Raw genomic sequence first — 26,216 nt, forward strand, 5'->3', positions numbered from 1 at the left:
GAGCCAATGGCAGAGATCTGGCCCACCAGGCAGATGACACAGGGCCCTCCATTATGACCTATGACACCTAGTGGCCACAGGATTTGAGCACACCCTGGGAAAGCCTACGCAGGCACAGGGGAGCCCCTGGTGCGGAGTGGTTCAGGGCACTGGCAGAGCAGGCCAGGTACCTCTTTCCCACTTTCCTGAGGATATCACTACGCAAGGCATCCCCACTCAGCATCTCTTGCCTCTCTCTGTCTCTCTCTGGATGTGTTCATTCTCTGAAATCTCTTCCTTCTCCCCCTGAGTCACTTCACAGCTTGGAATGCCTGATAGAGTGCCTAGAGACCAAAGAGCAAAGGGGGAAGGCCTCTGGCTCTACTGGTTGCCCATGGGCAGACAAGATCTGGTAGTTTATCTGGAAGGTCTAGAGAGTAGTGACTGATGGGGTAGCTACATCACCGGCGGACCCCGGCCAGGTGAAGCTTGCTGACATGTGGCAGCCTCTCCGGAGACTACTAATTCCGCTGGGAACATTGTATGCAAATACCTGGCTGAGTGCGAAGGGCAGAAAACATTGACAGCTACCTGCCAGAGGCCTATCCTGGGTCTGAAGAGTCCACCCCGGTCTCCAGCGACTCATCATCTCAGCACACACTTTGCCTGCACACAGGGAATCCGCCTCTCTCCACGAATGCCTTCTCCTGCTAGGAAACACAGGATGTCACTCAGCCAAAGGAGAGCACAGGCAAAGTCAACTGAAGCCCGCATTTTCAAGATTTTGCCCTCTGCTGGGCCACAGCCTCCGGTGGCACACTGCATGTGCGTCACTTCTCCGAAGACAAGGCCGAAATCCGGGCATCCAGGGCCCCAGCAGTCCAGAGGCTGCGCATGGCGGCATACGGATCACCTCTTTGCCACGTACAGGAGGGAGGCCTCGGCCCTAGACTGGCTCCGCTAGAGCTCCACGACCTCAGCTATTTTTCCCGACCTTTGGCCCGTGCCCTCGTGAGTCTGTGATCTCTAGTTACACTTCACCTCCGACCACTCTCGATCCTCCACCTGCGGATACCTGAGCGTGGACATCAACGTCTATCACTATCTGCAGTGTCACAGGTCACTAGGTGTCTAGGCTCAGGCTGACCTTGGCTGTCTTCTGCCCAGGCAACGAGCTTAATCCTTCAAAGGAAATGAAGGACACGTGGTCACTGGCCGACAACCTTTCTTTCATCTACACAGCGGTCTAGATGAGGGTAAAGAGGCCAGGTGGGCCAGGTGAAGGCTGAGTGCGGGGCCTAAGGCTTCCTTCCCAATCACCATGGAGACAGCCACCGCAAGGCTGGCCGGAACTTCTGACGGGGACGGGTCACAAACTCTGAGCCAATAGGAGAGGTCCAGCCTAACCGGCCGGTTCCGCAGAACCCTCCATTTTACCCGTGGACACACAACGGCCCCTTCTGTCCTTGGCCACAAAATCGAGGGCACCCAGGGAATAACTTCACAGTAGGCAACCCCTGATGTGGACACGTTCGACATACTGGGACAGCAGGCAGGTACCTCTTTTCCACTTACGCTACGATATCAGTAGGCAAGGCGCCCTTCCTCAGCATCTATGGCCCCTCTTTGTATGTGTTCTTTTAAAGAAATCTCTTTTTTCTACCCCTGAGACACATCACAACTATGAGGGGCCTGAGAGGGAACCTGGAGACGAAACAGGGGAGGCTTCTGGCTGTACCGCTTCCCCGTGGCTAGAGAATAGCAGTTAGTCTCTCTGGAAGCTCTTAGCTTCTGTTGATCGACATGGGCAATACGGTAGGGGCGGACCCTGGCCAGGTGGAGCTTGTGGGCACACGCAACCTCTGGGGGAAGAATAATTCCGCTGCTGTTTTGTATGGTGTAAACCTCCCCACGCCAAGTGGGATGGGCACAGAACATTGACCCACACCTGCCAGGGGCCCTTCCTGGGACTAAAGATCCCAACCTGGTCTCAACCTTGTCATCTTCTCAGCACATACCTTTCCTCCACAAATAATCCTGCCTTTCTCCGTCGGTGCCTCATCCTACTAGGAAAAAAGCATGCCGCTCAAAAAGGCCGATGCCAGAGAAATCGAGGAGACACTGCCATTTTCCACATTTTTGCTGTCTACATATCCCCGCCTCCGGTGGAAGGAAGGCTGCCTATGTGGCCGGGCTGCGAAGGCAAGGCCGAAATCCTGGCATCCCGGGCCCCAGCAATCCAGTGGTTTATGGACGTGGGGACCCGGATGACATGTTTCCCACATACAAGAGGAATCCTTGGGCCCTTCACTGGCTCGCCATTCAGCTCCGCGACGTTCACTACTGGCCCTGGCCTTTGGCCGGTGCCCCATTGCGCGAGTGCTCCGGAGCGATGTTTCTCCACCCATCACTATCATTCTGCCACCAGGGGATATGTGAGTGTGGGAGTCACCATTTGTCTGTCACTGGCAGCAGTGTCAGGAGTCACTAGACTTCCAGGTACCAGCTGACCTAGGCTGCCTTCTCCCCCGGCAAGGTCCGGAATCCTTTATCCCAGATGCTGACACCTGGGCACTGGCCGACATTAATTTTTATCAACACAGAGGTCTGAGTGAGGGTCAGCAGACCAGCTAGGTGAAGTCAAGGCCAGGTGGGCGGGACTAAGGCTCCTTTGCCATCACCATGGAGACAGTCCCACCACCGGAAGAGTAGGCGGAGCTTATGATGGGCCTGGTGACAAGACTGAGCCAATGGCAGAGATCTGGCCCGCCAGGCAGATGACACAGGGCCCTCCATTATGACCTATGACACCTAGTGGCCACAGGATTTGAGCACACCCTGGGAAAGCCTACGCAGGCACAGGGGAGCCCCTGGTGCGGAGTGGTTCAGGGCACTGGCAGAGCAGGCCAGGTACCTCTTTCCCACTTTCCTGAGGATATCACTACGCAAGGCATCCCCACTCAGCATCTCTTGCCTCTCTCTGTCTCTCTCTGGATGTGTTCATTCTCTGAAATCTCTTCCTTCTCCCCCTGAGTCACTTCACAGCTTGGAATGCCTGATAGAGTGCCTAGAGACCAAAGAGCAAAGGGGGAAGGCCTCTGGCTCTACTGGTTGCCCATGGGCAGACAAGATCTGGTAGTTTATCTGGAAGGTCTAGAGAGTAGTGACTCATGGGGTAGCTACATCACCGGCGGACCCTGGCCAGGTGAAGCTTGCTGACATGTGGCAGCCTCTCCGGAGACTACTAATTCCGCTGGGAACATTGTATGCAAATACCTGGCTGAGTGCGAAGGGCAGAAAACATTGACAGCTACCTGCCAGAGGCCTATCCTGGGTCTGAAGAGTCCACCCCGGTCTCCAGCGACTCATCATCTCAGCACACACTTTGCCTGCACACAGGGAATCCGCCTCTCTCCACGAATGCCTTCCCCTGCTAGGAAACACAGGATGTCACTCAGCCAAAGGAGAGCACAGGCAAAGTCAACTGAAGCCCGCATTTTCAAGATTTTGCCCTCTGCTGGGCCACAGCCTCCGGTGGCACACTGCATGTGCGTCACCTCTCCGAAGACAAGGCCGAAATCCGGGCATCCAGGGCCCCAGTAGTCCAGAGGCTGCGCATGGCGGCCTACGGATCACCACTTTGCCACGTACAAGAGGGAGGCCTCGGCCCTAGACTGGCTCCGCTAGAGCTCCACGACCTCAGCTATTTTTCCCGACCTTTGGCCCGTGCCCTCGTGAGTCTGTGATCTCTAGTTACACTTCACCTCCGACCACTCTCGATCCGCCACCTGCGGATACCTGAGCGTGGACATCAACATCTATCACTGTCTGCAGTCTCACAGGTCACTAGGTGTCTAGGCTCAGGGTGACCTTGGCTGTCTTCTGCCCAGGCAAGGAGCTTAATCCTTCAAAGGAAATGAAGGACACGTGGTCACTGGCCGACAACCTTTCTTTCATCTACACAGCGTCTAGATGAGGGTAAAGAGGCCAGGTGGGCCAGGTGAAGGCTGAGTGCGGGGCCTAAGGCTTCCTTCCCAATCACCATGGAGACAGCCACCGCAAGGCTGGCCGGAACTTCTGACGGGGACGGGTCACAAACTCTGAGCCAATAGGAGAGGTCCAGCCTAACCGGCCGGTTCCGCAGAGCCCTCCATTTTACCCGTGGACACACAATGGCCCCTTCTGTCCTTGGCCACAAAATCGAGGGCACCCAGGGAATAACTTCACAGTAGGCAACCCCTGATGTGGCCACGTTCGACATACTGGGACAGCAGGCAGGTACCTCTTTTCCACTTACGCTACGATATCAGTAGGCAAGGCGCCCTTCCTCAGCATCTATGGCCCCTCTTTGTATGTGTTCTTTTAAAGAAATCTCTTTTTTCTACCCCTGAGACACATCACAACTATGAGGGGCCTGAGAGGGAACCTGGAGATGAAACAGGGGAGGCTTCTGGCTGTACCGCTTCCCCGTGCCTAGAGAATAGCAGTTAGTCTCTCTGGAAGCTCTTAGCTTCTGTTGATCGACATGGGCAATACGGTAGGGGCGGACCCTGGCCAGGTGGAGCTTGTGGGCACATGCAACCTCGGGGGGAAGAATAATTCCGCTGCTGTTTTGTATGGTGTAAACCTCCCCACGCCAAGTGGGATGGGCACAGAACATTGACCCACACCTGCCAGGGGCCCTTCCTGGGACTAAAGATCCCAACCTGGTCTCAACCTTGTCACCTTCTCAGCACATACCTTTCCTGCACACATAATCCTGCCTTTCTCCGTCGGTGCCTCATCCTACTAGGAAAAAAGCATGCCGCTCAAAAAGGCCGATGCCAGAGAAATCGAGGAGACACTGCCATTTTCCACATTTTTGCTGTCTACATATCCCCGCCTCCGGTGGAAGGAAGGCTGCCTATGTGGCCGGGCTGCGAAGGCAAGGCCGAAATCCTGGCATCCCGGGCCCCAGCAATCCAGTGGTTTATGGACGTGGGGACCCGGATGACATGTTTCCCACATACAAGAGGAATCCTTGGGCCCTTCACTGGCTCGCCATTCAGCTCCGCGACGTTCACTACTGGCCCTGGCCTTTGGCCGGTGCCCCATTGCGCGAGTGCTCCGGAGCGATGTTTCTCCACACATCACTATCATTCTGCCACCAGGGGATATATGAGTGTGGGAGTCACCATTTGTCTGTCACTGGCAGCAGTGTCAGGAGTCACTAGACTTCCAGGTACCAGCTGACCTAGGCTGCCTTCTGCCCCAGGCAAGGTCCGGAATCCTTTATCCCAGATGCTGACACCTGGGCACTGGCCGACATTAATTTTTATCAACACAGAGGTCTGAGTGAGGGTCAGCAGGCCAGCTAGGTGAAGTCAAGGCCAGGTAGGCTGGCCTAAGGCTCCTTTGCCATCACCATGGAGACAGTCCCACCACCGGAAGAGTAGGCGGAGCTTATGATGGGCCTGGTGACGAGACGGAGCCAATGGCAGAGATCTGGCCCGCCAGGCAGATGAAGCAGGGCCCTCCATTATGACCTATGACACCTAGTGGCCACAGGATTTGAGCACACCCTGGGAAAGCCTACGCAGGCACAGGGGAGCCCCTGGTGCGGACTGGTTCAGGGCATTGGCAGAGCAGGCCAGGTACCTCCTTCCCACTTTCCTGAGGATATCACTGCGCAAGGCATCCCCACTCAGTATCTCTTGCCTCTCTCTGTCTCTCTCTGGATGTGTTCATTCTCTGAAATCTCTTCCTTCTCCCCCTGAGTCACTTCACAGCTTGGAATGCCTGATAGAGTGCCTAGAGACCAAAGAGCAAAGGGGGAAGGCCTCTGGCTCTACTGGTTGCCCATGGGCAGACAAGATCTGGTAGTTTATCTGGAAGGTCTAGAGAGTAGTGACTCATGGGGTAGCTACATCACCGGCGGACCCTGGCCAGGTGAAGCTTGCTGACATGTGGCAGCCTCTCCGGAGACTACTAATTCCGCTGGGAACATTGTATGCAAATACCTGGCTGAGTGCGAAGGGCAGAAAACATTGACACATACCTGCCAGAGGCCTATCCTGGGTCTGAAGAGTCCACCCTGGTCTCCAGCGACTCATCATCTCAGCACACACCTTGCCTGCACACAGGGAATCCGCCTCTCTCCATGAATGCCTTCCCCTGCTAGGAAACACAGGATGGCACTCAGCCAAAGGAGAGCACAGGCAAAGTCAACTGAAGCCCGCATTTTCAAGATTTTGCCCTCTGCTGGGCCACAGCCTCCGGTGGCACACTGCATGTGCGTCACCTCTCCGAAGACAAGGCCGAAATCCGGGCATCCAGGGCCCCAGCAGTCCAGAGGCTGCGCATGGCGGCCTACGGATCACCTCTTTGCCACGTACAGGAGGGAGGCCTCGGCCCTAGACTGGCTCCGCTAGAGCTCCACGACCTCAGCTATTTTTCCCGACCTTTGGCCCGTGCCCTCGTGAGTCTGTGATCTCTAGTTATACTTCACCTCTGACCACTCTCGATCCGCCACCTGCGGATACCTGAGCGTGGACATCAACGTCTATCACTGGCTGCAGTGTCACAGGTCACTAGGTGTCTAGGCTCAGGCTGACCTTGGCTGTCTTCTGCCCAGGCAAGGAGCTTAATCCTTCAAAGGAAATGAAGGACACGTGGTCACTGGCCGACAACCTTTCTTTCATCTACACAGCGGTCTACATGAGGGTAAAGAGGCCAGGTGGGCCAGGTGAAGGCTGAGTGCGGGGCCTAAGGCTTCCTTCCCAATCACCATGGAGACAGCCACCGCAAGGCTGGCCGGAACTTCTGACGGGGACGGGTCACAAACTCTGAGCCAATAGGAGAGGTCCAGCCTAACCGGCCGGTTCCGCAGAGCCCTTCATTTTACCCGTGGACACACAACGGCCCCTTCTGTCCTTGGCCACAAAATCGAGGGCACCCAGGGAATAACTTCACAGTAGGCAACCCCTGATGTGGACAGGCTCGACATAGTGGGACAGCAGGCAGGTACCTCTTTTCCACTTATGCTACGATATCAGTAGGCAAGGCGCCCTTCCTCAGCATCTATGGCCCCTCTTTGTATATGTCCTTTTAAAGAAATCTCTTTTCTCTACCCCTGAGACACATCACAACTCTGAGGGGCCTGAGAGGGAACCTGGAGACGAAACAGGGGAGGCTTCTGGCTGTACCGCTTCCCCGTGGCTAGAGAATAGCAGTTAGTCTCTCTGGAAGCTCTTAGCTTCTGTTGATCGACATGGGCAATACGGTAGGGGCGGACCCTGGCCAGGTGGAGCTTGTGGGCACACGCAACCTCTGGGGGAAGAATAATTCCGCTGCTGTTTTGTATGGTGTAAACGTCCCCACGCCAAGTGCGATGGGCACAGAACATTGACCCACACCTGCCAGGGGCCCTTCCTGGGACTAAAGATCCCAACCTGGTCTCAACCTTGTCATCTTCTCAGCACATACCTTTCCTGCACACATAATCCTGCCTTTCTCCGTCGGTGCCTCATCCTACTAGGAAAAAAGCATGCCGCTCAAAAAGGCCGATGCCAGAGAAATCGAGGAGACACTGCCATTTTCCACATTTTTGCTGTCTACATATCCCCGTCTCCGGTGGAAGGCTGCCGATGTGGCCGGGCTGCGAAGGCAAGGCCGAAATCCTGGCATCCCGGGCCCCAGCAATCCAGTGGTTTATGGACGTGGGGACCCGGATGACATGTTTCCCACATACAAGAGGAATCCTTGGGCCCTTCACTGGCTCGCCATTCAGCTCCGCGACGTTCACTACTGGCCCTGGCCTTTGGCCGGTGCCCCATTGCGCGAGTGCTCCGGAGCGATGTTTCTCCACCCATCACTATCATTCTGCCACCAGGGGATATGTGAGTGTGGGAGTCACCATTTGTCTGTCACTGGCAGCAGTGTCACGAGTCACTAGACTTCCAGGTACCAGCTGACCTAGACTGCCTTCTCCCCCGGCAAGGTCCGGAATCCTTTATCCCAGATGCTGACACCTGGGCCCTGGCCGACACTAATTTTTATCAACACAGAGGTCTGAGTGAGGGTCAGCAGACCAGCTAGGTGAAGTCAAGGCCAGGTGGGCGGGACTAAGGCTCCTTTGCCATCACCATGGAGACAGTCCCACCACCGGAAGAGTAGGCGGAGCTTATGATGGGCCTGTTGACAAGACGGAGCCAATGGCAGAGATCTGGCCCGCCAGGCAGATGACACAGGGCCCTCCATTATGACCTATGACACCTAGTGGCCACAGGATTTGAGCACTCCCTGGGAAAGCCTACACAGGCACAGGGGAGCCCCTGGTGCGGACTGGTTCAGGGCACTGGCAGAGCAGGCCAGGTACCTCTTTCCCACTTTCCTGAGGATATCACTACGCAAGGCATCCCCACTCAGCATCTCTTGCCTCTCTCTGTCTCTCTCTGGATGTGTTCATTCTCTGAAATCTCTTCCTTCTCCCCCGGAGTCACTTCACAGCTTGGAATGCCTGATAGAGTGCCTAGAGACCAAAGAGCAAAGGGGGAAGGCCTCTGGCTCTACTGGTTGCCCATGGGCAGACAAGATCTGGTAGTTTATCTGGAAGATCTAGAGAGTAGTGACTCATGGGGTAGCTACATCACCGGCGGACCCTGGCCAGGTGAAGCTTGCTGACATGTGGCAGCCTCTCCGGAGACTACTAATTCCGCTGGGAACATTGTATGCAAATACCTGGCTGAGTGCGAAGGGCAGAAAACATTGACACATACCTGCCAGAGGCCTATCCTGGGTCTGAAGAGTCCACCCCGGTCTCCAGCGACTCATCATCTCAGCACACACTTTGCCTGCACACAGGGAATCCGCCTCTCTCCACGAATGCCTTCCCCTGCTAGGAAACACAGGATGTCACTCAGCCAAAGGAGAGCACAGGCAAAGTCAACTGAAGCCCGCATTTTCAAGATTTTGCCCTCTGCTGGGCCACAGCCTCCGGTGGCACACTGCATGTGCGTCACCTCTCCGAAGACAAGGCCGAAATCCGGGCATCCAGGGCCCCAGCAGTCCAGAGGCTGCGCATGGCGGCATACGGATCACCACTTTGCCACGTACAGGAGGGAGGCCTCGGCCCTAGACTGGCTCCGCTAGAGCTCCACGACCTCAGCTATTTTTCCCGACCTTTGGCCCGTGCCCTCGTGAGTCTGTGATCTCTAGTTACACTTCACCTCCGACCACTCTCGATCCGCCACCTGCGGATACCTGAGCGTGGACATCAACATCTATCACTGTCTGCAGTGTCACAGGTCACTAGGTGTCTAGGCTCAGGCTGACCTTGGCTGTCTTCTGCCCAGGCAACGAGCTTAATCCTTCAAAGGAAATGAAGGACACGTGGTCACTGGCCGACAACCTTTCTTTCATCTACACAGCGGTCTAGATGAGGGTAAAGAGGCCAGGTGCGCCAGGTGAAGGCTGAGTGCGGGGCCTAAGGCTTCCTTCCCAATCACCATGGAGACAGCCACCGCAAGGCTGGCCGGAACTTCTGACGGGGACGGGTCACAAACTCTGAGCCAATAGGAGAGGTCCAGCCTAACCGGCCGGTTCCACAGAGCCCTTCATTTTACCCGTGGACACACAACGGCCCCTTCTGTCCTTGGCCACAAAATCGAGGGCACCCAGGGAATAACTTCACAGTAGGCAACCCCTGATGTGGACAGGCTCGACATACTGGGACAGCAGGCAGGTACCTCTTTTCCACTTATGCTACGATATCAGTAGGCAAGGCGCCCTTCCTCAGCATCTATGGCCCCTCTTTGAATGTGTCCTTTTAAAGAAATCTCTTTTCTCTACCCCTGAGACACATCACAACTATGAGGGGCCTGAGAGGGAACCTGGAGACGAAACAGGGGAGGCTTCTGGCTGTACCGCTTCCCCGTGGCTAGAGAATAGCAGTTAGTCTCTCTGGAAGCTCTTAGCTTCTGTTGATCGACATGGGCAATACGGTAGGGGCGGACCCTGGCCAGGTGGAGCTTGTGGGCACACGCAACCTCTGGGGGAAGAATAATTCCGCTGCTGCTTTGTATGGTGTAAACCTCCCCACGCCAAGTGGGATGGGCACAGAACATTGACCCACACCTGCCAGGGGCCCTTCCTGGGACTAAAGATCCCAACCTGGTCTCAACCTTGTCACCTTCTCAGCACATACCTTTCCTGCACAAATAATCCTGCCTTTCTCCGTCGGTGCCTCATCCTACTAGGAAAAAAGCATGCCGCTCAAAAAGGCCGATGCCAGAGAAATCGAGGAGACACTGCCATTTTCCACATTTTTGCTGTCTACATATCCCCGCCTCCGGTGGAAGGCTACCTATGTGGCCGGGCTGCGAAGGCAAGGCCGAAATCCTGGCATCCCGGGCCCCAGCAATCCAGTGGTTTATGGACGTGGGGACCCGGATGACATGTTTCCCACATACAAGAGGAATCCTTGGGCCCTTCACTGGCTCGCCATTCAGCTCCGCGACGTTCACTACTGGCCCTGGCCTTTGGCCGGTGCCCCATTGCGCGAGTGCTCCGGAGCGATGTTTCTCCACCCATCACTATCATTCTGCCACCAGGGGATATGTGAGTGTGGGAGTCACCATTTGTCTGTCACTGGCAGCAGTGTCAGGAGTCACTAGACTTCCAGGTACCAGCTGACCTAGGCTGCCTTCTCCCCCGGCAAGGTCCGGAATCCTTTATCCCAGATGCTGACACCTGGGCACTGGCCGACATTAATTTTTATCAACACAGAGGTCTGAGTGAGGGTCAGCAGACCAGCTAGGTGAAGTCAAGGCCAGGTGGGCGGGACTAAGGCTCCTTTGCCATCACCATGGAGACAGTCCCACCACCGGAAGAGTAGGCGGAGCTTATGATGGGCCTGGTGACAAGACGGAGCCAATGGCAGAGATCTGGCCCGCCAGGCAGATGACACAGGGCCCTCCATTATGACCTATGACACCTAGTGGCCACAGGATTTGAGCACACCCTGGGAAAGCCTACGCAGGCACAGGGGAGCCCCTGGTGTGGACTGGTTCAGGGCATTGGCAGAGCAGGCCAGGTACCTCTTTCCCACTTTCCTGAGGATATCACGACGCAAGGCATCCCCACTCAGCATCTCTTGCCTCTCTCTGTCTCTCTCTGGATGTGTTCATTCTCTGAAATCTCTTCCTTCTCCCCCGGAGTCACTTCACAGCTTGGAGTGCCTGATAGAGTGCCTAGAGACCAAAGAGCAAAGGGGGAAGGCCTCTGGCTCTACTGGTTGCCCATGGGCAGACAAGATCTGGTAGTTTATCTGGAAGGTCTAGAGAGTAGTGACTCATGGGGTAGCTACATCACCGGCGGACCCTGGCCAGGTGAAGCTTGCTGACATGTGGCAGCCTCTCCGGAGACTACTAATTCCGCTGGGAACATTGTATGCAAATACCTGGCTGAGTGCGAAGGGCAGAAAACATTGACCCATACCTGCCAGAGACCTATCCTGGGTCTGAAGAGTCCACCCCGGTCTCCAGCGACTCATCATCTCAGCACACACTTTGCCTGCACACAGGGAATCCGCCTCTCTCCACGAATGCCTTCTCCTGCTAGGAAACACAGGATGGCACTCAGCCAAAGGAGAGCACAGGCAAAGTCAACTGAAGCCCGCATTTTCAAGATTTTGCCCTCTGCTGGGCCACAGCCTCCGGTGGCACGCTGCACGTGCGTCACCTCTCCGAAGACAAGGCCGAAATCCGGGCATCCAGGGCCCCAGCAGTCCAGAGGCTGCGCAAGGCGGCATACGGATCACCTCTTTGCCACGTACAGGAGGGAGGCCTCGGCCCTAGACTGGCTCCGCTAGAGCTCCACGACCTCAGCTATTTTTCCCGACCTTTGACCCGTGCCCTCGTGAGTCTGTGATCTCTAGTTACACTTCACCTCCGACCACTCTCGATCTACCACCTGCGGATACCTGAGCGTGGACATCAACATCTATCACTGTCTGCAGTGTCACAGGTCACTAGGTGTCTAGGCTCAGGCTGACCTTGGCTGTCTTCTGCCCAGGCAAGGAGCTTAATCCTTCAAAGGAAATGAAGGACACGTGGTCACTGGCCAACAACCTTTCTTTCATCTACACAGCGGTCTAGATGAGGGTAAAGAGGCCAGGTGGGCCAGGTGAAGGCTGAGTGCGGGGCCTAAGGCTTCCTTCCCAATCACCATGGAGACAGCCACCGCAAGGCTGGCCGGAACTTCTGACGGGGACGGGTCACAAACTCTGAGCCAATAGGAGAGGTCCAGCCTAACCGGCCGGTTCCGCAGAGCCCTCCATTTTACCCGTGGACACACAACGGCCCCTTCTGTCCTTGGCCACAAAATCGAGGGCACCCAGGGAATAACTTCACAGTAGGCAACCCCTGATGTGGACACGTTCGACATACTGGGACAGCAGGCAGGTACCTCTTTTCCACTTACGCTACGATATCAGTAGGCAAGGCGCCCTTCCTCAGCATCTATGGCCCCTCTTTGTATGTGTTCTTTTAAAGAAATCTCTTTTTTCTACCCCTGAGACACATCACAACTATGAGGGGCCTGAGAGGGAACCTGGAGATGAAACAGGGGAGGCTTCTGGCTGTACCGCTTCCCCGTGCCTAGAGAATAGCAGTTAGTCTCTCTGGAAGCTCTTAGCTTCTGTTGATCGACATGGGCAATACGGTAGGGGCGGACCCTGGCCAGGTGGAGCTTGTGGGCACACGCAACCTCTGGGGGAAGAATAATTCCGCTGCTGCTTTGTATGGTGTAAACCTCCCCACGCCAAGTGGGATGGGCACAGAACATTGACCCACACCTGCCAGGGGCCTTTCCTGGGACTAAAGATCCCAACCTGGTCTCAACCTTGTCACCTTCTCAGCACATACCTTTCCTGCACACATAATCCTGCCTTTCTCCGTCGGTGCCTCATCCTACTAGGAAAAAAGCATGCCGCTCAAAAAGGCCGATGCCAGAGAAATCGAGGAGACACTGCCATTTTCCACATTTTTGCTGTCTACATATCCCCGCCTCCGGTGGAAGGCTGCCTATGTGGCCGGGCTGCGAAGGCAAGGCCGAAATCCTGGCATCCCGGGCCCCAGCAATCCAGTGGTTTATGGACGTGGGGACCCGGATGACATGTTTCCCACATACAAGAGGAATCCTTGGGCCCTTCACTGGCTCGCCATTCAGCTCCGCGACGTTCACTACTGGCCCTGGCCTTTGGCCGGTGCCCCATTGCGCGAGTGCTCCGGAGCGATGTTTCTCCACCCATCACTATCATTCTGCCACCAGGGGATATGTGAGTGTGGGAGTCACCATTTGTCTGTCACTGGCAGCAGTGTCAGGAGTCACTAGACTTCCAGGTACCAGCTGACCTAGGCTGCCTTCTCCCCCGGCAAGGTCCGGAATCCTTTATCCCAGATGCTGACACCTGGGCACTGGCCGACATTAATTTTTATCAACACAGAGGTCTGAGTGAGGGTCAGCAGACCAGCTAGGTGAAGTCAAGGCCAGGTGGGCGGGACTAAGGCTCCTTTGCCATCACCATGGAGACAGTCCCACCACCGGAAGAGTAGGCGGAGCTTATGATGGGCCTGGTGACAAGACGGAGCCAATGGCAGAGATCTGGCCCGCCAGGCAGATGACACAGGGCCCTCCATTATGACCTATGACACCTAGTGGCCACAGGATTTGAGCACACCCTGGGAAAGCCTACGCAGGCACAGGGGAGCCCCTGGTGTGGACTGGTTCAGGGCATTGGCAGAGCAGGCCAGGTACCTCTTTCCCACTTTCCTGAGGATATCACGACGCAAGGCATCCCCACTCAGCATCTCTTGCCTCTCTCTGTCTCTCTCTGGATGTGTTCATTCTCTGAAATCTCTTCCTTCTCCCCCGGAGTCACTTCACAGCTTGGAGTGCCTGATAGAGTGCCTAGAGACCAAAGAGCAAAGGGGGAAGGCCTCTGGCTCTACTGGTTGCCCATGGGCAGACAAGATCTGGTAGTTTATCTGGAAGGTCTAGAGAGTAGTGACTCATGGGGTAGCTACATCACCGGCGGACCCTGGCCAGGTGAAGCTTGCTGACATGTGGCAGCCTCTCCGGAGACTACTAATTCCGCTGGGAACATTGTATGCAAATACCTGGCTGAGTGCGAAGGGCAGAAAACATTGACCCATACCTGCCAGAGACCTATCCTGGGTCTGAAGAGTCCACCCCGGTCTCCAGCGACTCATCATCTCAGCACACACTTTGCCTGCACACAGGGAATCCGCCTCTCTCCACGAATGCCTTCTCCTGCTAGGAAACACAGGATGGCACTCAGCCAAAGGAGAGCACAGGCAAAGTCAACTGAAGCCCGCATTTTCAAGATTTTGCCCTCTGCTGGGCCACAGCCTCCGGTGGCACGCTGCACGTGCGTCACCTCTCCGAAGACAAGGCCGAAATCCGGGCATCCAGGGCCCCAGCAGTCCAGAGGCTGCGCAAGGCGGCATACGGATCACCTCTTTGCCACGTACAGGAGGGAGGCCTCGGCCCTAGACTGGCTCCGCTAGAGCTCCACGACCTCAGCTATTTTTCCCGACCTTTGACCCGTGCCCTCGTGAGTCTGTGATCTCTAGTTACACTTCACCTCCGACCACTCTCGATCTACCACCTGCGGATACCTGAGCGTGGACATCAACATCTATCACTGTCTGCAGTGTCACAGGTCACTAGGTGTCTAGGCTCAGGCTGACCTTGGCTGTCTTCTGCCCAGGCAAGGAGCTTAATCCTTCAAAGGAAATGAAGGACACGTGGTCACTGGCCGACAACCTTTCTTTCATCTACACAGCGGTCTAGATGAGGGTAAAGAGGCCAGGTGGGCCAGGTGAAGGCTGAGTGCGGGGCCTAAGGCTTCCTTCCCAATCACCATGGAGACAGCCACCGCAAGGCTGGCCGGAACTTCTGACGGGGACGGGTCACAAACTCTGAGCCAATAGGAGAGGTCCAGCCTAACCGGCCGGTTCCGCAGAGCCCTCCATTTTACCCGTGGACACACAACGGCCCCTTCTGTCCTTGGCCACAAAATCGAGGGCACCCAGGGAATAACTTCACAGTAGGCAACCCCTGATGTGGACACGTTCGACATACTGGGACAGCAGGCAGGTACCTCTTTTCCACTTACGCTACGATATCAGTAGGCAAGGCGCCCTTCCTCAGCATCTATGGCCCCTCTTTGTATGTGTTCTTTTAAAGAAATCTCTTTTTTCTACCCCTGAGACACATCACAACTATGAGGGGCCTGAGAGGGAACCTGGAGATGAAACAGGGGAGGCTTCTGGCTGTACCGCTTCCCCGTGCCTAGAGAATAGCAGTTAGTCTCTCTGGAAGCTCTTAGCTTCTGTTGATCGACATGGGCAATACGGTAGGGGCGGACCCTGGCCAGGTGGAGCTTGTGGGCACACGCAACCTCTGGGGGAAGAATAATTCCGCTGCTGCTTTGTATGGTGTAAACCTCCCCACGCCAAGTGGGATGGGCACAGAACATTGACCCACACCTGCCAGGGGCCTTTCCTGGGACTAAAGATCCCAACCTGGTCTCAACCTTGTCACCTTCTCAGCACATACCTTTCCTGCACACATAATCCTGCCTTTCTCCGTCGGTGCCTCATCCTACTAGGAAAAAAGCATGCCGCTCAAAAAGGCCGATGCCAGAGAAATCGAGGAGACACTGCCATTTTCCACATTTTTGCTGTCTACATATCCCCGCCTCCGGTGGAAGGCTGCCTATGTGGCCGGGCTGCGAAGGCAAGGCCGAAATCCTGGCATCCTGGGCCCCAGCAATCCAGTGGTTTATGGACGTGGGGACCCGGATGACATGTTTCCCACATACAAGAGGAATCCTTGGGCCCTTCACTGGCTCGCCATTCAGCTCCGCGACGTCCACTACTGGCCCTGGCCTTTGGCCGGTGCCCCATTGCGCGAGTGCTCCGGAGCGATGTTTCTCCACCCATCACTATCATTCTGCCACCAGGGGATATGTGAGTGTGGCAGTCACCATTTGTCTGTCACTGGCAGCAGTGTCAGGAGTCACTAGACTTCCAGGTACCAGCTGACCTAGGCTGCCTTCTGCCCCAGGCAAGGTCCGGAATCCTTTATCCCAGATGCTGACACCTGGGCACTGGCCGACATTAATTTTTATCAACACAGAGGTCTGAGTGAGGGTCAGCAGGCCAGCTAGGTGAAGTCAAGGCCAGGTGGGCGGGACTAAGGCTCCTTTGCCATCACCATGGAGACAGTCCCACCACCGGAAGAGTAGGCGGAGCTTATGATGGGCCTGGTGACGAGACGGAGCCAATGGCAGAGATCTGGCCCGCCAGGCAGATGAAGCAGGGCCCTCCATTATGACCTATGACACCTAGTGGCCACAGGATTTGAGCACACCCTGGGAAAGCCTACGCAGGCACAGGGGAGCCCCTGGTGCGGACTGGTTCAGGGCATTGGCAGAGCAGGCCAGGTACCTCCTTCCCACTTTCCTGAGGATATCACTGCGCAAGGCATCCCCACTCAGTATCTCTTGCCTCTCTCTGTCTCTCTCTGGATGTGTTCATTCTCTGAAATCTCTTCCTTCTCCCCCTGAGTCACTTCACAGCTTGGAATGCCTGATAGAGTGCCTAGAGACCAAAGAGCAAAGGGGGAAGGCCTCTGGCTCTACTGGTTGCCCATGGGCAGACAAGATCTGGTAGTTTATCTGGAAGGTCTAGAGAGTAGTGACTCATGGGGTAGCTACATCACCGGCGGACCCTGGCCAGGTGAAGCTTGCTGACATGTGGCAGCCTCTCCGGAGACTACTAATTCCTCTGGGAACATTGTATGCAAATACCTGGCTGAGTGCGAAGGGCAGAAAACATTGACACATACCTGCCAGAGGCCTATCCTGGGTCTGAAGAGTCCACCCTGGTCTCCAGCGACTCATCATCTCAGCACACACCTTGCCTGCACACAGGGAATCCGCCTCTCTCCATGAATGCCTTCCCCTGCTAGGAAACACAGGATGGCACTCAGCCAAAGGAGAGCACAGGCAAAGTCAACTGAAGCCCGCATTTTCAAGATTTTGCCCTCTGCTGGGCCACAGCCTCCGGTGGCACACTGCATGTGCGTCACCTCTCCGAAGACAAGGCCGAAATCCGGGCATCCAGGGCCCCAGCAGTCCAGAGGCTGCGCATGGCGGCCTACGGATCACCTCTTTGCCACGTACAGGAGGGAGGCCTCGGCCCTAGACTGGCTCCGCTAGAGCTCCACGACCTCAGCTATTTTTCCCGACCTTTGGCCCGTGCCCTCGTGAGTCTGTGATCTCTAGTTATACTTCACCTCTGACCACTCTCGATCCGCCACCTGCGGATACCTGAGCGTGGACATCAACGTCTATCACTGGCTGCAGTGTCACAGGTCACTAGGTGTCTAGGCTCAGGCTGACCTTGGCTGTCTTCTGCCCAGGCAAGGAGCTTAATCCTTCAAAGGAAATGAAGGACACGTGGTCACTGGCCGACAACCTTTCTTTCATCTACACAGCGGTCTACATGAGGGTAAAGAGGCCAGGTGGGCCAGGTGAAGGCTGAGTGCGGGGCCTAAGGCTTCCTTCCCAATCACCATGGAGACAGCCACCGCAAGGCTGGCCGGAACTTCTGACGGGGACGGGTCACAAACTCTGAGCCAATAGGAGAGGTCCAGCCTAACCGGCCGGTTCCGCAGAGCCCTTCATTTTACCCGTGGACACACAACGGCCCCTTCTGTCCTTGGCCACAAAATCGAGGGCACCCAGGGAATAACTTCACAGTAGGCAACCCCTGATGTGGACAGGCTCGACATAGTGGGACAGCAGGCAGGTACCTCTTTTCCACTTATGCTACGATATCAGTAGGCAAGGCGCCCTTCCTCAGCATCTATGGCCCCTCTTTGTATATGTCCTTTTAAAGAAATCTCTTTTCTCTACCCCTGAGACACATCACAACTCTGAGGGGCCTGAGAGGGAACCTGGAGACGAAACAGGGGAGGCTTCTGGCTGTACCGCTTCCCCGTGGCTAGAGAATAGCAGTTAGTCTCTCTGGAAGCTCTTAGCTTCTGTTGATCGACATGGGCAATACGGTAGGGGCGGACCCTGGCCAGGTGGAGCTTGTGGGCACACGCAACCTCTGGGGGAAGAATAATTCCGCTGCTGTTTTGTATGGTGTAAACGTCCCCACGCCAAGTGCGATGGGCACAGAACATTGACCCACACCTGCCAGGGGCCCTTCCTGGGACTAAAGATCCCAACCTGGTCTCAACCTTGTCATCTTCTCAGCACATACCTTTCCTGCACACATAATCCTGCCTTTCTCCGTCGGTGCCTCATCCTACTAGGAAAAAAGCATGCCGCTCAAAAAGGCCGATGCCAGAGAAATCGAGGAGACACTGCCATTTTCCACATTTTTGCTGTCTACATATCCCCGTCTCCGGTGGAAGGCTGCCGATGTGGCCGGGCTGCGAAGGCAAGGCCGAAATCCTGGCATCCCGGGCCCCAGCAATCCAGTGGTTTATGGACGTGGGGACCCGGATGACATGTTTCCCACATACAAGAGGAATCCTTGGGCCCTTCACTGGCTCGCCATTCAGCTCCGCGACGTTCACTACTGGCCCTGGCCTTTGGCCGGTGCCCCATTACGCGAGTGCTCCGGAGCGATGTTTCTCCACACATCACTATCATTCTGCCACCAGGGGATATGTGAGTGTGGGAGTCACCATTTGTCTGTCACTGGCAGCAGTGTCAGGAGTCACTAGACTTCCAGGTACCAGCTGACCTAGGCTGCCTTCTGCCCCAGGCAAGGTCCGGAATCCTTTATCCCAGATGCTGACACCTGGGCCCTGGGCGACACTAATTTTTATCAACACAGAGGTCTGAGTGAGGGTCAGCAGACCAGCTAGGTGAAGTCAAGGCCAGGTGGGCGGGACTAAGGCTCCTTTGCCATCACCATGGAGACAGTCCCACCACCGGAAGAGTAGGCGGAGCTTATGATGGGCCGGGTGACAAGACGGAGCCAATGGCCGAGATCTGGCCCGCCAGGCAGATGACACAGGGCCCTCCATTATGACCTATGACACCTAGTGGCCACAGGATTTGAGCACTCCCTGGGAAAGCCTACACAGGCACAGGGGAGCCCCTGGTGCGGACTGGTTCAGGGCACTGGCAGAGCAGGCCAGGTACCTCTTTCCCACTTTCCTGAGGATATCACTACGCAAGGCATCCCCACTCAGCATCTCTTGCCTCTCTCTGTCTCTCTCTGGATGTGTTCATTCTCTGAAATCTCTTCCTTCTCCCCCGGAGTCACTTCACAGCTTGGAATGCCTGATAGAGTGCCTAGAGACCAAAGAGCAAAGGGGGAAGGCCTCTGGCTCTACTGGTTGCCCATGGGCAGACAAGATCTGGTAGTTTATCTGGAAGGTCTAGAGAGTAGTGACTCATGGGGTAGCTACATCACCGGCGGACCCTGGCCAGGTGAAGCTTGCTGACATGTGGCAGCCTCTCCGGAGACTACTAATTCCGCTGGGAACATTGTATGCAAATACCTGGCTGAGTGCGAAGGGCAGAAAACATTGACCCATACCTGCCAGAGACCTATCCTGGGTCTGAAGAGTCCACCCCGGTCTCCAGCGACTCATCATCTCAGCACACACTTTGCCTGCACACAGGGAATCCGCCTCTCTCCACGAATGCCTTCTCCTGCTAGGAAACACAGGATGGCACTCAGCCAAAGGAGAGCACAGGCAAAGTCAACTGAAGCCCGCATTTTCAAGATTTTGCCCTCTGCTGGGCCACAGCCTCCGGTGGCACGCTGCACGTGCGTCACCTCTCCGAAGACAAGGCCGAAATCCGGGCATCCAGGGCCCCAGCAGTCCAGAGGCTGCGCAAGGCGGCATACGGATCACCTCTTTGCCACGTACAGGAGGGAGGCCTCGGCCCTAGACTGGCTCCGCTAGAGCTCCACGACCTCAGCTATTTTTCCCGACCTTTGACCCGTGCCCTCGTGAGTCTGTGATCTCTAGTTACACTTCACCTCCGACCACTCTCGATCTACCACCTGCGGATACCTGAGCGTGGACATCAACATCTATCACTGTCTGCAGTGTCACAGGTCACTAGGTGTCTAGGCTCAGGCTGACCTTGGCTGTCTTCTGCCCAGGCAAGGAGCTTAATCCTTCAAAGGAAATGAAGGACACGTGGTCACTGGCCAACAACCTTTCTTTCATCTACACAGCGGTCTAGATGAGGGTAAAGAGGCCAGGTGGGCCAGGTGAAGGCTGAGTGCGGGGCCTAAGGCTTCCTTCCCAATCACCATGGAGACAGCCACCGCAAGGCTGGCCGGAACTTCTGACGGGGACGGGTCACAAACTCTGAGCCAATAGGAGAGGTCCAGCCTAACCGGCCGGTTCCGCAGAGCCCTCCATTTTACCCGTGGACACACAACGGCCCCTTCTGTCCTTGGCCACAAAATCGAGGGCACCCAGGGAATAACTTCACAGTAGGCAACCCCTGATGTGGACACGTTCGACATACTGGGACAGCAGGCAGGTACCTCTTTTCCACTTACGCTACGATATCAGTAGGCAAGGCGCCCTTCCTCAGCATCTATGGCCCCTCTTTGTATGTGTTCTTTTAAAGAAATCTCTTTTTTCTACCCCTGAGACACATCACAACTATGAGGGGCCTGAGAGGGAACCTGGAGATGAAACAGGGGAGGCTTCTGGCTGTACCGCTTCCCCGTGCCTAGAGAATAGCAGTTAGTCTCTCTGGAAGCTCTTAGCTTCTGTTGATCGACATGGGCAATACGGTAGGGGCGGACCCTGGCCAGGTGGAGCTTGTGGGCACACGCAACCTCTGGGGGAAGAATAATTCCGCTGCTGCTTTGTATGGTGTAAACCTCCCCACGCCAAGTGGGATGGGCACAGAACATTGACCCACACCTGCCAGGGGCCTTTCCTGGGACTAAAGATCCCAACCTGGTCTCAACCTTGTCACCTTCTCAGCACATACCTTTCCTGCACACATAATCCTGCCTTTCTCCGTCGGTGCCTCATCCTACTAGGAAAAAAGCATGCCGCTCAAAAAGGCCGATGCCAGAGAAATCGAGGAGACACTGCCATTTTCCACATTTTTGCTGTCTACATATCCCCGCCTCCGGTGGAAGGCTGCCTATGTGGCCGGGCTGCGAAGGCAAGGCCGAAATCCTGGCATCCTGGGCCCCAGCAATCCAGTGGTTTATGGACGTGGGGACCCGGATGACATGTTTCCCACATACAAGAGGAATCCTTGGGCCCTTCACTGGCTCGCCATTCAGCTCCGCGACGTCCACTACTGGCCCTGGCCTTTGGCCGGTGCCCCATTGCGCGAGTGCTCCGGAGCGATGTTTCTCCACCCATCACTATCATTCTGCCACCAGGGGATATGTGAGTGTGGCAGTCACCATTTGTCTGTCACTGGCAGCAGTGTCAGGAGTCACTAGACTTCCAGGTACCAGCTGACCTAGGCTGCCTTCTGCCCCAGGCAAGGTCCGGAATCCTTTATCCCAGATGCTGACACCTGGGCACTGGCCGACATTAATTTTTATCAACACAGAGGTCTGAGTGAGGGTCAGCAGGCCAGCTAGGTGAAGTCAAGGCCAGGTGGGCGGGACTAAGGCTCCTTTGCCATCACCATGGAGACAGTCCCACCACCGGAAGAGTAGGCGGAGCTTATGATGGGCCTGGTGACGAGACGGAGCCAATGGCAGAGATCTGGCCCGCCAGGCAGATGAAGCAGGGCCCTCCATTATGACCTATGACACCTAGTGGCCACAGGATTTGAGCACACCCTGGGAAAGCCTACGCAGGCACAGGGGAGCCCCTGGTGCGGACTGGTTCAGGGCATTGGCAGAGCAGGCCAGGTACCTCCTTCCCACTTTCCTGAGGATATCACTGCGCAAGGCATCCCCACTCAGTATCTCTTGCCTCTCTCTGTCTCTCTCTGGATGTGTTCATTCTCTGAAATCTCTTCCTTCTCCCCCTGAGTCACTTCACAGCTTGGAATGCCTGATAGAGTGCCTAGAGACCAAAGAGCAAAGGGGGAAGGCCTCTGGCTCTACTGGTTGCCCATGGGCAGACAAGATCTGGTAGTTTATCTGGAAGGTCTAGAGAGTAGTGACTCATGGGGTAGCTACATCACCGGCGGACCCTGGCCAGGTGAAGCTTGCTGACATGTGGCAGCCTCTCCGGAGACTACTAATTCCGCTGGGAACATTGTATGCAAATACCTGGCTGAGTGCGAAGGGCAGAAAACATTGACACATACCTGCCAGAGGCCTATCCTGGGTCTGAAGAGTCCACCCTGGTCTCCAGCGACTCATCATCTCAGCACACACCTTGCCTGCACACAGGGAATCCGCCTCTCTCCATGAATGCCTTCCCCTGCTAGGAAACACAGGATGGCACTCAGCCAAAGGAGAGCACAGGCAAAGTCAACTGAAGCCCGCATTTTCAAGATTTTGCCCTCTGCTGGGCCACAGCCTCCGGTGGCACACTGCATGTGCGTCACCTCTCCGAAGACAAGGCCGAAATCCGGGCATCCAGGGCCCCAGCAGTCCAGAGGCTGCGCATGGCGGCCTACGGATCACCTCTTTGCCACGTACAGGAGGGAGGCCTCGGCCCTAGACTGGCTCCGCTAGAGCTCCACGACCTCAGCTATTTTTCCCGACCTTTGGCCCGTGCCCTCGTGAGTCTGTGATCTCTAGTTATACTTCACCTCTGACCACTCTCGATCCGCCACCTGCGGATACCTGAGCGTGGACATCAACGTCTATCACTGGCTGCAGTGTCACAGGTCACTAGGTGTCTAGGCTCAGGCTGACCTTGGCTGTCTTCTGCCCAGGCAAGGAGCTTAATCCTTCAAAGGAAATGAAGGACACGTGGTCACTGGCCGACAACCTTTCTTTCATCTACACAGCGGTCTACATGAGGGTAAAGAGGCCAGGTGGGCCAGGTGAAGGCTGAGTGCGGGGCCTAAGGCTTCCTTCCCAATCACCATGGAGACAGCCACCGCAAGGCTGGCCGGAACTTCTGACGGGGACGGGTCACAAACTCTGAGCCAATAGGAGAGGTCCAGCCTAACCGGCCGGTTCCGCAGAGCCCTTCATTTTACCCGTGGACACACAACGGCCCCTTCTGTCCTTGGCCACAAAATCGAGGGCACCCAGGGAATAACTTCACAGTAGGCAACCCCTGATGTGGACAGGCTCGACATAGTGGGACAGCAGGCAGGTACCTCTTTTCCACTTATGCTATGATATCAGTAGGCAAGGCGCCCTTCCTCAGCATCTATGGCCCCTCTTTGTATATGTCCTTTTAAAGAAATCTCTTTTCTCTACCCCTGAGACACATCACAACTCTGAGGGGCCTGAGAGGGAACCTGGAGACGAAACAGGGGAGGCTTCTGGCTGTACCGCTTCCCCGTGGCTAGAGAATAGCAGTTAGTCTCTCTGGAAGCTCTTAGCTTCTGTTGATCGACATGGGCAATACGGTAGGGGCGGACCCTGGCCAGGTGGAGCTTGTGGGCACACGCAACCTCTGGGGGAAGAATAATTCCGCTGCTGTTTTGTATGGTGTAAACGTCCCCACGCCAAGTGCGATGGGCACAGAACATTGACCCACACCTGCCAGGGGCCCTTCCTGGGACTAAAGATCCCAACCTGGTCTCAACCTTGTCATCTTCTCAGCACATACCTTTCCTGCACACATAATCCTGCCTTTCTCCGTCGGTGCCTCATCCTACTAGGAAAAAAGCATGCCGCTCAAAAAGGCCGATGCCAGAGAAATCGAGGAGACACTGCCATTTTCCACATTTTTGCTGTCTACATATCCCCGTCTCCGGTGGAAGGCTGCCGATGTGGCCGGGCTGCGAAGGCAAGGCCGAAATCCTGGCATCCCGGGCCCCAGCAATCCAGTGGTTTATGGACGTGGGGACCCGGATGACATGTTTCCCACATACAAGAGGAATCCTTGGGCCCTTCACTGGCTCGCCATTCAGCTCCGCGACGTTCACTACTGGCCCTGGCCTTTGGCCGGTGCCCCATTGCGCGAGTGCTCCGGAGCGATGTTTCTCCACCCATCACTATCATTCTGCCACCAGGGGATATGTGAGTGTGGGAGTCACCATTTGTCTGTCACTGGCAGCAGTGTCACGAGTCACTAGACTTCCAGGTACCAGCTGACCTAGACTGCCTTCTCCCCCGGCAAGGTCCGGAATCCTTTATCCCAGATGCTGACACCTGGGCCCTGGCCGACACTAATTTTTATCAACACAGAGGTCTGAGTGAGGGTCAGCAGACCAGCTAGGTGAAGTCAAGGCCAGGTGGGCGGGACTAAGGCTCCTTTGCCATCACCATGGAGACAGTCCCACCACCGGAAGAGTAGGCGGAGCTTATGATGGGCCGGGTGACAAGACGGAGCCAATGGCCGAGATCTGGCCCGCCAGGCAGATGACACAGGGCCCTCCATTATGACCTATGACACCTAGTGGCCACAGGATTTGAGCACTCCCTGGGAAAGCCTACACAGGCACAGGGGAGCCCCTGGTGCGGACTGGTTCAGGGCACTGGCAGAGCAGGCCAGGTACCTCTTTCCCACTTTCCTGAGGATATCACTACGCAAGGCATCCCCACTCAGCATCTCTTGCCTCTCTCTGTCTCTCTCTGGATGTGTTCATTCTCTGAAATCTCTTCCTTCTCCCCCGGAGTCACTTCACAGCTTGGAGTGCCTGATAGAGTGCCTAGAGACCAAAGAGCAAAGGGGGAAGGCCTCTGGCTCTACTGGTTGCCCATGGGCAGACAAGATCTGGTAGTTTATCTGGAAGGTCTAGAGAGTAGTGACTCATGGGGTAGCTACATCACCGGCGGACCCTGGCCAGGTGAAGCTTGCTGACATGTGGCAGCCTCTCCGGAGACTACTAATTCCGCTGGGAACATTGTATGCAAATACCTGGCTGAGTGCGAAGGGCAGAAAACATTGACCCATACCTGCCAGAGACCTATCCTGGGTCTGAAGAGTCCACCCCGGTCTCCAGCGACTCATCATTTCAGCACACACTTTGCCTGCACACAGGGAATCCGCCTCTCTCCACGAATGCCTTCTCCTGCTAGGAAACACAGGATGGCACTCAGCCAAAGGAGAGCACAGGCAAAGTCAACTGAAGCCCGCATTTTCAAGATTTTGCCCTCTGCTGGGCCACAGCCTCCGGTGGCACGCTGCACGTGCGTCACCTCTCCGAAGACAAGGCCGAAATCCGGGCATCCAGGGCCCCAGCAGTCCAGAGGCTGCGCAAGGCGGCATACGGATCACCTCTTTGCCACGTACAGGAGGGAGGCCTCGGCCCTAGACTGGCTCCGCTAGAGCTCCACGACCTCAGCTATTTTTCCCGACCTTTGACCCGTGCCCTCGTGAGTCTGTGATCTCTAGTTACACTTCACCTCCGACCACTCTCGATCTACCACCTGCGGATACCTGAGCGTGGACATCAACATCTATCACTGTCTGCAGTGTCACAGGTCACTAGGTGTCTAGGCTCAGGCTGACCTTGGCTGTCTTCTGCCCAGGCAAGGAGCTTAATCCTTCAAAGGAAATGAAGGACACGTGGTCACTGGCCAACAACCTTTCTTTCATCTACACAGCGGTCTAGATGAGGGTAAAGAGGCCAGGTGGGCCAGGTGAAGGCTGAGTGCGGGGCCTAAGGCTTCCTTCCCAATCACCATGGAGACAGCCACCGCAAGGCTGGCCGGAACTTCTGACGGGGACGGGTCACAAACTCTGAGCCAATAGGAGAGGTCCAGCCTAACCGGCCGGTTCCGCAGAGCCCTCCATTTTACCCGTGGACACACAACGGCCCCTTCTGTCCTTGGCCACAAAATCGAGGGCACCCAGGGAATAACTTCACAGTAGGCAACCCCTGATGTGGACACGTTCGACATACTGGGACAGCAGGCAGGTACCTCTTTTCCACTTACGCTACGATATCAGTAGGCAAGGCGCCCTTCCTCAGCATCTATGGCCCCTCTTTGTATGTGTTCTTTTAAAGAAATCTCTTTTTTCTACCCCTGAGACACATCACAACTATGAGGGGCCTGAGAGGGAACCTGGAGATGAAACAGGGGAGGCTTCTGGCTGTACCGCTTCCCCGTGCCTAG

This window comes from Elephas maximus, chromosome 14 (assembly GCF_024166365.1).
Source record: "Elephas maximus indicus isolate mEleMax1 chromosome 14, mEleMax1 primary haplotype, whole genome shotgun sequence".
NCBI classification, from domain to species: Eukaryota; Metazoa; Chordata; class Mammalia; order Proboscidea; family Elephantidae; genus Elephas; species Elephas maximus.